This window comes from Carettochelys insculpta, chromosome 2, assembly GCF_033958435.1.
Source record: "Carettochelys insculpta isolate YL-2023 chromosome 2, ASM3395843v1, whole genome shotgun sequence".
NCBI lineage: Eukaryota > Metazoa > Chordata > Testudines > Carettochelyidae > Carettochelys > Carettochelys insculpta.
In genome coordinates, this window is record NC_134138.1 from 255948380 (window position 1) to 255963349 (window position 14970).

Genomic DNA, 14970 nt, shown 5'->3' on the forward strand with positions numbered 1-14970 from the left:
CACCATCTGGAAGCCGGCCACCCCGGACTCCTATCACTCTGTGGGACAACAGTTTGGAGTGGAGAAGGCCACTTTCAGGGCTGTACTTATGGAGGTAAGTTAGGGCTGGGTCACGTGTCCCCCACAGGTGGATTCGGGGGGCTGGGGCAAGAGGAACCCACCCCTGCAAGGGGCTGGATGGGGTGGGGGCTAGATGGGAGGGAGGCATAGGCCTAGACAGGGTGGGGACTGGATGGGAGGGGGCAGAATGGGACCAAGACGGCGGGGGGACAGCCTGCCACCTGCACTAGAGCACATGTCCCCCTCCCCACCCCAGGTCATCAGAGCCATCAACGTGATGCTGCTCCATAGGGTCGTCCACCTGGAGGATCTGGACAACACTGTTGTCAGCTTCCAGGACCTGGGCTTTCCAAACTGCATCAGTGCTTTTGATGGCACGCACTTCTCCATCCATGCCCTGCCACACAGCTCCGGCCAGTATGTCAACAGGAAGGGCTACCATTCAGTGGTGCTCCAGGCCTTGGCAGACACGAGGGGCCGGTTCACTGACATCTATGTGGGCTGGGCTGGCTGCACCCACGATGCCTGGGTCTTCCAGAACTCTGGCCTCTGCCAGCACATGGGGGCTGGTACCTTCATCCCACAATGGGAGATCCCAGTGGCAGAGGACATCACCATGCCGCTCTGCATGGTAGCAGATGCGGCATATCCCCTGCAGCCATGGCTCATGAGGCCATACATGGAATACCTCGACCCCACCCTGGAGGCATTCAGTCAGTGCCTCAACCATGTGTGCAATGTCGTGGAGCGGGCAGTGGAGGTGCCTCCATGCGTGGCTGGAGGTTGGGGTCCTCAATGTGCCCCAGGTGGTGGGTGCCTGTTGTGTCCTCCACAATGTTATGGAGGGAAAGGGGGATGCCTATGTCTTCGGGGGAGAGCGGGGGGCCTTCTGGCCGGTGCTGACTATGAGCAGCTGGGCACTGCCCCCATCTGCCAGGCCCACCGGGATGGCCACTGCATCAGGGAGGCCTTCTGACCCTCATGCACACCCACATCCCATGCACATCTGCCACCCACTGTCCCCCCTCCAGCACCACACCTACACATGCACCACCCACCATACCCTTGAGGAGCACAGCATGGAGTGGTGAGCATTAAAATAGACATTTATCTACAGTATTCGTGTTAACTATGTAGAGGGGGTGGGAACCTAACTTGGAGGGGGGTGGGGGGAATCTAAATTGGAGGGGGGCGGGCAGCTCATTCCGGGGCAGGATTCTTTCGAAGATGGGTTTACTTTCGAAAGAGTGGCATCTACACTGGCTTTCTTCTTTCGAAAGAAGCTCTTTCGAAACTAGAGTATGCAAATGAGGTGCAAAATATGCAAATTTATACCTAATTTGCATTTTTGATTTGCATCATTTAGATACTTCTTTCAAAAGAGGAATGCAAGTGTAGATGCACCCACTATCTTCAACAAAGCTTCTGTCAGAAAGAGAGTCTCAGGTCCTGGAGGGAATTCTGGAAAGAGAGAGACAAAGAGCACACTGATTATTGCATTCAGCTAAACAGTGAGACAACAAGGCTCCTTACGTCAGAGTAGGGACATGAACCTGGTCTCCCACCTCCCAAGTAATTCAGCTATTGTCTGCTTCAGGGTGGAGCTCTTCCTCTCTTTTCTGAAATGAAGTTCTTGTTTTCAGGACATTATGGCAGAAATAAACAAATGGTAATTCCAGTGGTCAAGACTAAAAAAAAAAAAAAAAGAGGATTGTTCACAAAGCTTTTCAATTGTCATTGATTTAAATCCAACCTGTTTTTCACTCTGGTTCTTTCAGTATCTCTCTGATTGTTAGGTCATAATTCACTTTATGAAACATAGTGTTTACAATGGGGAATCCTGAGTCCATAGCTTTATTTACTAGCCCATTGACCTCAGATTTAGTATCTGTCCAATTTAGCAGCATTTCTAAGATCTACTGCCATTACACATTCCAAACATAGGCACTCATTCTCTTTCCACTTACAATGGTGTAACTTCATTGATTTAACTCAAATTAGCCCCCATCCTTATGGGGGTGAATTAAAGGAGAATGTGGATTACTTTCTGCAGTAACTGGTAGGAGTTACTGTCAGGGCACTTCTCCATAATACAATCACTGCTTCCTTGGGTAACAAGTTATCCTGTAAATAGTTGAGGGCTGAAGGTGAGGATAAAATGCTTATCATTTCAAATGATAAGCTCTAGCCTGGTATTTAAATATACAAGGTCAAGTTCTTTATTCCCACTGAGCTGAGCTTGCTACCAGAACAGCATAAGAGAGAGACTCACTGGAATGGAGAATTCAGAGTTGTCTCATCAATCATTTGCAATCAGCACAGGGAGTACATCCTTTAGTTCTGCCACATGGTAGTCCCATGACAACAACCATCTCCATTCATATATCAGAAGCAGTACATTATCCCATTGCCTCCTTAAATGCTGTATCCTCAGCATGGATGAAAATGTCCTCACACCTTCATATCTTAATATGCCCTCTGTCCTCACACCTATGTCTACAAGAGTTTTACTGAAACACTGAAAAGATCCACATCCACTCCTAGTCTCAGAATGGAAACTAAGAATGGAAACTGTTGTACCCTCCTATAGTGGGGAAAATCATTTTATTAGACAGAAGATCTATTTCTTCTTGTCTAGGCTATAATGCAAGCCCCCACATAGGCATTGCTGGGAACATGGATATATGTATCTCATAAAGCTGAAAGGGACCTCAAATCTATTCCCCTAGCAGGACCTATCACCATCCCTAATGTTTTTTTAAACCCTCACCTAACCCAGGCCCTTCTGCAGGATTGAACTCATAACCTCAAGTTTATGAAGCCTATGGGCTAATTACTAAACTATCCCTCACCCCCAGTGCTACCACTCTGTGATCTGAAGGGACCTATTTTATTGCAAGGCCACACCTGATTAGTTAGTGGCTCATGACCAGGTATTCCCCTTCTCCTGTGTCTCTGGGTATGCCTACACTACGAAATAAATTTGAATTTAATATCAAATTTGTAACACTGGATTTCATATAGTTGAAGTTGAGCATTCACACTTGCCCACAAGGTCAACTTAGTGAGTCCCCACTAATTGCCAAAGTTCAAATGTTGCAGCAGGGCATTGTGGGAACCTATCCCTCAGTTCCCTGAGCCCCATTGTATTGTGGAATTTTTTGCTGCTGCATTAGGGAAAAAAATTCCCCACAAGTGGCTTTGGGAGTGTGATGTCATCTTCCCACACTGCATTGCCCTCAAAACAAAAGGCCATTTTTCAGGAGTCTCTTTCCGCAATGAGATATTTCTAGAGTCATCTGAATCATGCACCTTTTAACCAAATGTGCTATGAAAGCACCCACTTTCATCCTCCTAGAGTGCATTGCCTTCATTCCCCTCCCTTTAAAGCTGAGCAGCCAATTTTCAGAAGGAAGTTGGGAAGAGTGGTGACTCCCATATGGTACTGGTGTCCACTGGTTTGCATCACTGAGAAGAAGGAAAGACAGAGTGTCTTGCTGTCTGGTGGTTAGTCTTCCTTCCCCACACTGAAAATCACTGATCCTCTTTGACAAAGGGGGTTGGCAAAGATGCTCAGGCTATGATGATCTATGAGCCCTTCCCTGTTCTGACTGTGCTATGCTAACAAGAACCTCACTGGTCTCCTGGGGAAAGAACACCTGTAAATTTTCTGCATCCAGTAAGGCTGTGCACCTAAGTCCCCACCTCAGGGAATATTGTGCCTGTGAATATCAATGGTACCTGTCCCTGTTCTCACTGTGCTATGCTAACAGGAGCCTCACTGGTTCCCTAGGGAAAGAACACCAATGTGTTGTGATGTGTTGTATAGCCACCTGGAATTCAGATCAGCACCCAAGCAGATTGGCAAAGGTGTTCAGGCTACAATTATCTCTGAGCATTTGTGCAGCAAACAGGACACCATGGAGACTGTGTGGCTACCCTGAGCCACACACTTTGGGAAGTCAGGGGAGGGTGGCCATGCCACAGTTCCATATTGGCTGGGGCCAGTGCCCCAATTGTATTGAGCCATGGGGAGCAAGGAGGTTGCAAGGGAGGCTCCCGTTAGCATGGTGCAGGAACCAGGGTCTAGGGCCTTCTAGTGAAAGCCAATCTGACCTCAAAAATCTTTGTTGCAGAGGGAAACTCCCCCCGACAACAGACAACACCCAAATCTTTCCCGCTTTTGAAGCCTTTATCATGTGCAAGCCAGGATATGCTGCTGTCTGGAAGCATGGACCACACTGGGCAGTAGTCTTGTGTTTTTACTGGGTGAGGGGTTAGTCATATGGTGTGGTCGGGCAGGGGTAGACCCCCCAACTGCAGTGCACCTGTATGGGAAGGGGGCTGCCCCAGTACAAATGTGATTCTCAGAAAAGAAGTTTCTCAGCCTCTCATACAATCATGACCCCAACAGCCAAGCTGCCACATGCTGCTTTGGGGTGGGGGCTAGCTTGCAAGATGAAATGAGTCCCTGGCTCTCCTGATGGCTCCATGTTGGAGTTCTGTAAAGTAGCTACATACAGTCACTACACTGATCATGAACAAATGAATTCTAAATGTTCAGCTTCCCGTTTCCTACTTCCTGCTCACCTGGAGCAATGATGTGAAAGGACACCTTTAGGGGCATTGCGGGACAGTTTCGGGGGCTAATAAGATTGATTTGATCCATGGTTAATCTAAACTGTTTTAGCTCAACATTAAAAATTCAACTTTTCGAGTAACTTCTTTGGGAAGTCAGCTGTACAAAAGTTGGCTTTACAGCCACTTAGAATCCACTTATTGACCACTGGGGTATAGGTGGACAGTTTATAAAATCAACCATAGAGCCTTAAATATGACTTTATCTCTTAGTGTAGACCAGGCCTTAATCTTATTCTTGTCTCTCACTTCCTATCCTTTCTATGTCTCAGTTTCATCTGTATATTCAACTTTCTTTGCCTTCTTTAGTTTTCATTTCCTAGAAACTGATAGGATATAAAATGGAACTTTTTAAAAAATCTATACAGATTTTTATAGTCCAGTACTCACCATAGTATCTGAGCACCTTCCATCAGTGCCTTAAACAATGTGACAACACATCTGTCACCTATTTGTTTGCTCATCCTCTCCCCAGAGGGAGAAGCAAATGCAGTGGAGTGTCCTGTTTTGATTATGTGTCTTTTTAAAAATATATATAACTATACTTGCTATGATGTCTTAGCTGTGTCTACACTAGAAGCAGTTTTGTCAACAGAACCTCTGTCGACACAGTGCATCTACACACAAAAGCAGATCGACAGAGCAATCTGCTCTGTCAACAGAGAGCAGCCAGATAGCCCTGCCCTCTGTTGACAGAATGGATGACCAGAAGCTCTGAAAACGGTGTTCCCCGATGAACTGGAAGCCCTCTCTGTCAACAGAAATGTCTACAGTGCACTTCTGTAGACTGAACTCTATTGACAGAAGCATTAGTCTCAAATTTTCAAGGAATAACACTGTTGAAACAAATGCAGATTTCTGTAGAGACTTTGTCAACAGAATATTTTGTGCGTGTGGACGCTCCCTGAGTCACGTTGATAGAAGGCCCCTTCTGTTGACAAAACTCTCTAGTGTAGATGTAGCCTTTTAGTGTTTTAGAGAAGGAAAGGTCAAAGAGTTCTCTCTTGCACTTGGAACAAAAAGTTGGCCTTTACTCCTGGGGTTGTTCATTTCATAGTCTCAAAGCATCTTTGGAGAACATTCTGTTTCCTGCACAGATGAGCTTAGCTCTTATTGTTGAGAGCTCCATTGTGCTGGAGGAGCAGTTACTGACCAAGGTGTCAGAGCTTTAGAGGAAGTTAGGTGTACTGGGCTCACATCATGGAGCACTTTGAGACTGCGAGCTTGAACTTGATTTGAAGGGCTGCGAGCTTGAACTTGATTTGAAATTCTATGGAAAGTCAATGTATAGAGTACAGGGCAGATTTAATATGTTCACAGTTCCCTTTGTAGCTGAGGAGATGCAGAGTTTCCTAAGCAAGAAAGGCTGCATGAATCTGACCTGTCAACAGCATGCTATGACTCTGCCCTCCTCACTCTATCCTCCACATATGCAGCCATGATAGCTGCTTCTGGGAATGGGCAGGTGGCGTAAGGCCAGTAGAGGCAGGGGGCCTGTGGAGTGCTGAGTGTGATTTACTGGGAATCCTGGGATCAATCAGTCAACCATGACTGACTGATTGATGACCACTAGCGTACAGTTTCCTTATCTAGTGGAGGTGGTAGAAAGTATAACGTATGATTACTGCAGTGCAAGAGCTCATCGTCAGGGAGGAATCCGAGAGTACTCCTAGACAACAGACTGACCTGAGCAGTCGCTATCATGTATTAGTAACTCTGGAGACTGTAAACTCTTCGGAATTCATTACTCTTCTCACCAGTGTCAAGTCTGTCAGGTTCAGATTCAACCTACAATTCTTCATCCAAGAGCTGATGTTATCCAAGCACTGATCAATAATGGCGTGGTCAGATGTGATGGAGAATAGGTAAAGGTGTGTGGTATCTGAATATTGCTGGCACTTACATCCGCATTGGCTGATCAGTTCACCCAGCGGCTGCAAATAGGAATTGGAAAAGACTAGAGAGAGAACTGATCCTTGTGGAACTCCACATGAAAATATTAGCTTACTTTACCAAGTGGCAACACTCTTAGGCTCTTAAGATTTTATTGTTTTCCCCCTGCAAAAATAACCAATACTTTGGATCAAGTAAATGTTTCCACATGAAAATATTCCTTTTCATTGTTAAATATGGCATTTATAAAGCCTGATCTATAGCCTTCTGAATCCAATAAAATCATTTCCACCGACTTCAATGAGATGGACTTTGGATCAGAAACACAATATTATGCAATTTCTCTGTTTGTGGAGTTTGTAAAAATGTTTGTGACAGCATTTTTAATAAAACAAAACAGATGACTAATAACTAACTATTTCACTGTTCATAAATCAATCACATGACTAGCCTGTAGCAGAATTAACAGTAGCCGGCAATATTGCTCACAGTAACATCTTTTTGTAAACCTTGGCCAGCAAACAGAAATGAAATATGTACTGTTGTGAAATTGTTTTTTATACATTTATAATGTGTGAGTAAGGCTGCAGAAACAGAGGAAGAAGTAACTGAAACACAGAACAGTTTGTTCCAGATACAGCTCTCTCAAACCATCATGATTGTGCAAGTAACCACAAAGTATTTGCTGCCACTGCTGCTTCTCATGGGCGATATAATTGTTTAAATTATTAAAGTTTTATTTGCTTGCACAGGTCAGATTCAGTAATGCAGTGGCTATACACTATAACAGCAATGCCCCCATGCCATAGTAAATGCATCCTCCTGCCAGGCAGAATTTTTCAACTCAGCTTTGGCCTAATTCTGTTTGCATAGATGAACTGTCAGCCCCATGCAGTGTTGCTCCAGCTGTGAGTACTGATCAGGACTGATAGTCCACACGTGATATGAGCAGCTGCATTGACCTAAGTTTTACACCTCTTGGGCTACATCTACACTAGCACACTACGTCGAAGTAGCCTATTTCGATGTAAGAACATTGAAATAGGCTACTTCGATGTGTATCGTCTACATGTACTCCAGGGCTGGTGCCATCGATGTTCAACATCGAAGTAGCAACGGAGAACGTTGAAAGGAGCCACCCTGTTGAAATAAGGGGCCAGCAAAGCCCCAAGCCACTCCCTTAAAGGGCACCTCCCAGACACACTTGCCCTGCACAGCACGAGAGCCGCTGAGTCACCAACCGGTTGCAGACCCCGTGCACGCAGCATGGACCCCCAGCTGCAGCAGCGGCCAGAAGCCCTGGGCAAAGGGGTGCTGCACACGGTGACCATAGAGCCCCGTAGGGGCTGGACGGAGCGTCTCTCAACCCCTCAGCTGATGGCCGCCATGGAGGATCCTGCTATTTCAACTTAGCGGGACGCGGATAGTCTACACGTGCCGTCCTTCGATGTTGAACGTCGAAGTAGGACGCTGTTCCCATCTTCAGATAGGAATAGTGATTTTGATGTCTCACCACGTAATGTCGATTTCAATGTCGAAATAGCACACAGTGCATGTAGACGCGACTCGTACTATTTTGACATTGTGCCAGCTACTTCGAAGTAGCTGGCTAGGGTAGATGCACCCTTGCAGTGGTGGAGTTATTAGGTCAGTGTAACGGGAGACTTACATCAGTAGGAACAATGTCGTACTGTAGATGCTTATGTCAGTGAAAGTTGCTTTACGTTGACCTAACCTGTGGTATAGACCAGGTATAAGTTATTAATCAAGGGTAGGGCAGAATTTGACCTCAGGAAATTCAGAGATCTCTGTAATATGAAAGATATAACTCCAACCCAGCAAAATTTACGTGGTCCTCCCAGAATTGATTGATTAACGTCACGTCTAGGTTGGATTTAGATTCCTCTTTCCAGGTGCGAATTATGTGTCAAAATTTAGCCACAATGCCATCTCATATTGCAGCTTTTGATAACTTACACAAGCTGTGTCTTCTTAATCTTTTAATGTAGCATAAAGGGTTCCACAATCCTCTTATGCTGGCTGAAATTCATCCGTTCCCCCCGGTGTTATGTTTTGTCTCAGTTCCTACACAAAGGTATTTCACTAGCTTATCTTTTTCCAGTACCATTTCAGGGAAGAAAGTGCCCTTTGCCAGTTGATAAAAAATGGGTGAATTGCAGTAACAATTTTATTAAAGAACCTGGTTTTAAAAGTATGAATATAGCTGAGGTCACTTATCTTCCTGTAGCTTCTGCTTACATGAAAAACCCTCTTTTTCTAACTGCTTGTCAGCTGAATAATAGAATGGGGGGGAGGCAACTTGAAAGACATGGGTGATTGGTGAGATTGAAAAGAGCTTTACAATCAGAATTCTGGCAGAGCACAAAAAAGAAATTGTTTGGCCATGAAGAACGGAGCCTACTTCAGAATTCCCTTTTCTCAGCCAGATAGTATGCATGGCTGTTCGTGCATTCTCTTGACATTGAATAGAGGACTTTAGAGCTACCACCCCAAATTGTCCCGTACTCTGTGGCAGCATTTATGATATTTGTTTAGGGCAGAGGGTAAGGGGAGAGAAAAAACCTCTATTGCTGATTACGATGGCATGTGGTTAAATTCCATTCCATTTCTACACTGAATCTGTTCAGCTGTTCTTTTTCTTCAACCTTACAACGTCCATTTTATTTAATTAGTTCTTTATATATATGTGTGTAATTTTCCAGAAGAAGACAGTTCTACTGTTCTGTTCCCTCCTACGCTGTATTGCTCCAGGCCTGCCCCTCCCTCCCAGCCCCAGAAAACTGTGAGAGTGAGTGAGGAAAAAAAGAAAGAAAGGACTCATTTTGGAGGTGTGTTTTGGATTAGGGTGCTAGAACAACAGGGCAGCCTTCAATTAACTCCATACCTATTTGCAGATGCCGCTTGCTCCCTGGTCATCAATGTTGTTTAAGATTTGGAACCCTTGATTATTGCCTAATGTACGTGGTAACAGGAATGGGCTTTCAATTTCAATTGAACTCCCCTTTACACAGAACTGATATCCCAGTTTTTAATTATGTTTAGCAGTGAGCCTTACGACCATCTCTTAGCACAAGGGAATCACAAAAATGAATATTGTTAACCATTTCACAGTGGTGAGATGAGTTTCACTGCATGGGGGATCTTGTTAATGGCATGTGCTCAATTTATTCTGGCATATAAATCTGAAATGCTAAATACTTATATTTCAATAAGTCTTGCAGCTTCACAAGGACGCCTGTCAAAATAGCTTTCATCATTTTTTAAAACTGTATAACCCCTCTGCCAGACAGACTTGGCAGCAATAAGGGGTGGAATCAATAGCTAGGGAGTTCTTAACAACACAACACACAACCAGATCAAGCCCCTTCCCTGTAATCTGGGAAAATTGGATGCCATCCTTTGGCACCCCTAAAAGGGAATTCTTCCCCTCTTGCAGGCCCTGAGTCTGTGTCTAGCAGAGAAAACTTTTAATAGCAAAGAGAAAGGAACTGGGTATTCATTTGGAAAGAAACACAACCATGATTCAAGAGCATAGGATCATGAGCAAAACACACAGGCCCCCCAAAGACGTTGGGTAGTTTTTGTTACCTAAGATTCTCATCTCATAGTGTGCAAGTTTGACAAACAAATGTTCCTTTGACACACTGCTCCCTTCTCCCTCCACCACACCCCATTTACAGTCCTGGATCAGCAAAGATGCAGAGTTCAGTGGTGTGCTCTCAGGAGTTCCATTCCCTCCCCGGCATTGGGAGAAAGGGTTGAGCAAAGACTCTGCCACAGCTGCATCACTGGTCGCTCTGCATTTGCTGCCTGCTGCCATGGTGCCAGCAGAGCCAACCTTAGCTGGGCACCCTGTATGACAGTGCAGAGGTGCACACTATCAGGGTACTGTTGGAAATGGCTCCTGGCTGGCAGGGCAGTGCTGTGTGGGAGTATGTGTGTGAGACCAGATTTCTTCCTGTTTTCTCGCAATTGAGGAACATAGAGAGCAAGCAGTAGTGAACAGATACTTCTCCACCCACTACAACACTCCTCTGCATACCCCTTGAGGGCTATAACAGGGGAGTGAGGAGCAATGCCAAGGCTCCCTGCATCCAATCACTTTCCCCACCTGGACTGTGCTCTCCTGCCCTCCCCTTACGCAGCCCAGGAGGGGAAAGTCACCTAGATGCAGGGATGTTGCTCCTTGCACCCTCCCTCAGAGACCCCCTAGGGGCTGGGGAAGAGCATCTTTCCAGGGAAGGGGAATGAGCAGCATTGCCAACCATTCCATGCAGCAGGGTGAGCTTCCCCATGTGGGTGCAGGGAAGGGTTCAGGGTGAAAGAAGAGTGCAGAGATTAGAAGGCACAGGGAATGGGGGTGCAGGAGGGGTCACAGGACAGGGGTTGGAGGGCAAAGGGGGCACAGGGCCATGTTTTGTGGGACAGTAGGGGAGAGCAGGAGCTAAGAGCAGAGGGGGCACAGTGCAAGGGTTGGGGCAAAGGGAGGAAACCTGGGGAGCCTCCAGGGCAATGGACGGCACACCCCTGTGTGCTAAGGGCAACAGGGTAGGGGACCATGCCCACAGGGCCCATGGCACCAAACTACAAGTTCACCCAGGGAACTATTTTCCCTAAGGTGAGCCCTGGGTGCCACCAATCACTGCACCTCTGTGCTATCAGTTGCTGCACTATCATTCATTCACCACTGCTGTTCACTCTGCCATCATTATCTCTGCTGCCATCAGAGGGGCTGGAAGAATTTGTACAGGGTGGGGTGCTGCGAGCCATTGAACCAAACTGTAAACCCATATAAAAGGGAAATCACTTCAAACCAGAAGATGCAGCTGCACCCTCAGAACCTCAACTGCCAACACCTTTGGCTGTCGTTGATTGGAATATGCTGTGGCTGTCCCGGCTACCATCCATCTCTCTACTGCAGCTTCCTGAGACACCACCACTCACCTCTCAGGGATGTCAGCAGTTAGTGGGGAAACCTCCTTGCTACTGCAGACAAGTCAGTCTCTTTCACTGAAAGTGTTGTCCCACAGGAAATCCAAGGCTTAGCACTTAGCCCTGGTCATCAGTGATTTCAGCTCCAGTGGTCACTTTACGAAACAAATGACTCTGTTGAGTCTAATCAGCTCTGTCTTCAAACAGTGAAGAGGGAAGGGGTCAAACGGCCTGTAGGACTCGTAGACAGCACTCTCACCGCCAAATAGGAACACCTGTCCTCAGCCTCCTCTTTCACTAGGCTTTGGCATCGCTACCTTTGGCTTAGCAAATGCAGTTCACAAGGATAACATCATTACACTTGCATTCTATACTATTGTGATTTGTAAACCAGCATCAGCCAAAGTGAGTGCTTTAGCAACACAGCTTGGCTTGCTGAATGGCTAGGTAGAATAGGTGTGTTCTTGTAAATACAATCTGGTCCTGAAGCCCTTCTCTTTCCCTCACCAGTTCCCTCATTCTCCTTATCACAAAATGCCAGGGACAAGCTTATTTGACCCTGATTCCACAGATATTTTTAAATGGTTGCCATACATCAAAACCTTTGAGTGGTGAACAATTCTTGTCTTCCTGCAGAAATATGTAGGCACAGAGTCGCTCACTAGGGAAGAGGGCTAACATTAATATTTACCTATAAATAAAAAGTAAGGAAATAAGCCTTTGAAGAGCTTTGATATCCTCAGGCTGATCTTTGAGGTTTCCCTGGGATAATTCCGAGCAGCCTCAGAACTGGGGCTAGTCAAAAAGTTTGAGACAAAACTGTTTTTAGTTGGAAAATTGGCTTTTTGATGCAGTGAAATCTTGTCTGAAAAGTATCCGCATTCCATGGAAATTGCTGAGCTTTCCATCAGATTTTCAAAAAATTAACAATTTTTGGTCATAATCTGAGAATTTTCATCTAAAAACTGAAAACTTTAGGTTTTTGGTTCCTGACCGAAAAATAATTTTTTTATGGGAGGGAGGATACATTTCCCAAGCAATTGTACAAATGAGTAATGTAGAGTACTCCCTGCTGACTAAAGTCCTAAGGGGGCTCTCTTTAGCTGAGGATGGCTATAGTTCAATGGCATTCTGGGCCATTCTCCTTGACCCTCAAGAATAGCTGTGGCTTGCGCTATGTGGGAGAGAGGTGCACCAGTCTCGGAAATGTGCTAAAACCATACCATGGACAGTCCCAAGCTGCTTCTACCGTCGGAGGTGGCATGGTAATGAGGTAACTTGAAGCAAGGCTAATGAGGCACTAATGTGCATATTCCGCACCTCATTAGCATAATGGCCGCCATGCAAATTTCAAGGTGCAGACTTCAAATTGCAGATTGACAGTGTAGATGGGGGCAGCATTGAAATAAGCCCCCCACTTTGACATTCCTTTACTCCGATCTAGTCTGTGGGAGTAAGGGAATGTTGAAGTGGGGGCTTACTTCGAAGTTGCCCCCCATCTATACTGTCAATCTGCAATTCGAAGTCTGCACTTTGAAATTTGCACAGATGCCATTATGCTAATGGATCACTGAATATGCATGTTAACATCTTATTAGCCTGCTTTGAATTGCTTCATTATCATGCCACCTCTGACAGTAGGTGGGATGTGGAGAAGCAGCCCCAAGCTCTAGCATAATTTGAGGACAATAAGTATCCCATTAAGGTGAACTACAAAACAGAGCTATGATTTAAGCTTTTGAATGAGGGACAATTGTGCTGTTACCAGGTGAAGGGACAATAAATATGGGCAGTGAAACTTGGCTGTTAAAACTCTGACAGGTGCATTTTCAAAACTGGCTATTATTTGGAGAGTCTCCATTTTGCAGTACTCACCTTGTGACTTCTTTGGTCCTGATTTTCAGAAGTACGTTTCATATTAAGTTCAGTTGGAATTCCTGATGCTCAGCACCAAACCAAAATGACTCAGAAATAGAGGCAACCAAAATCTGTTGCTACTTCAGAAATTTGGATCCAAATGCATAATGGAGAATGACTGTCCCTCTGGGCAAGAGCCCAGGAATTTATCTCAGTGACATTACAGTATTCTCATTGGCACGAAGCCAAGATTTCCTTGAATTGCTTCAAACCCTGAATGCTTCCTGCTGTGCTGTATTCTGTCACAGGGCTGCTACCACCTTTCCAAACATGTTTCTTAATGCGATAGTCTTGTAAGGAAATTTTCTTGGCATGAAAGTGGACAAACATGTAGGTACAGTAAAAACTGAAAATCCAAAAGCATGTCAAATCGTCCTTCAAACTTGTCTAACTCACCATGAAAATGACCTTCTCTCTCCTTTGGAGAACAGTTTCACTTACCTGTAAATGGTATTTCTCTGACGGAAAAGAGTAGTATTTAACTTTACAGCAATTTTCACTTAACAATATTGGTTCTATGCTGAGGCTAAGAAAGCATTTCTAGCCTCCTCCAGCAAAGCTTTAAATCCATTTCCTCCCATGTAAATTTCTTCAGAATTTAAATTTTCCTTCAAGATATGCAAAACTCCAGTTCTTCTGGCTGTGAAGGTAATGCTCAAAGCCTGGTCAGCTGTAGTGCTCTCTTACGGAGTTTACATAGAGACAGGAGAAACAGCAAAGGAGTTGCCACTTGTCCAGTTCATCTCAATGGAGTGCTCACTCTGACAGCTAAGTGTGAACATTTATATATCAAAGCTTTTAACTATTTCAGTGCTGTCCACTTTGGCACAGCTATTTCGATAATGTGCTTATTATTTTCATTATTGGATGTGGTATCAGTATTGGTGGAGTGGAGTGGCATAAGGTAGGCTGTAGTGTACTTGGCCTCTTCCCCATCATTTGTTTCTTTGAAGTGTGCTGCTATAAGTGACTAAACCCTGTAGTGCTGTCCTCTCCTTCTTGCTTTCTGTGACTAGGCTTACTTCAGCCAAATTTCCCTCTCTGCTGGAAATGGGCTCTGGGAGAAATGATCCACCACTAGGCTTCTCCATCCTTTGATCAAAAAGAGAAGAAAAAGCTTTTTTTCTTGAGAATATTTTATCCTCTGGCCACTCCTGCAGGTGGTAAGTTCGTATTCTCCTTATCCTGAGCTAAATAAATGGAATAGTTCAGCATTACCAAACATATCCAGTAAAGGTCACAGAATTGGGTAAGGCCTGAGATTCACTTGGAATGACTTGGAGCATGGACCTATTTTTTTTGTTCTGTTTGTACAAAGCCTATTAAGATATAGTACTAGCCCACAAATGGGGCACCAAGGTGCTAAGGCAATACCAATAATATTGATAACAAAAAAAGAGATGTTAATATTCTCTGAACTGGTTCACCCATCTCTTTTCTAGATACAAACCTATTTTAGATTTTATAATTTTATTTTATGCCTTGATTGTCACTTTGGATGCTCTGAGA

General features: G+C 45.0%; 1 long non-coding RNA gene across 1 annotated transcript; it reads right to left on the reverse strand.

Annotated features, from left to right (window-relative positions):
• Nucleotides 1-1406: 1406 nt before the first annotated feature.
• Nucleotides 1407-13966, reverse strand: LOC142008932 (uncharacterized). Its single transcript, XR_012644276.1, has 3 exons — nucleotides 13903-13966; nucleotides 1626-1748; nucleotides 1407-1521 (listed from the first exon to the last, which is right to left on the reverse strand). It is a non-coding gene; the product is annotated as an uncharacterized LOC142008932 (long non-coding RNA).
• Nucleotides 13967-14970: the final 1004 nt, after the last annotated feature.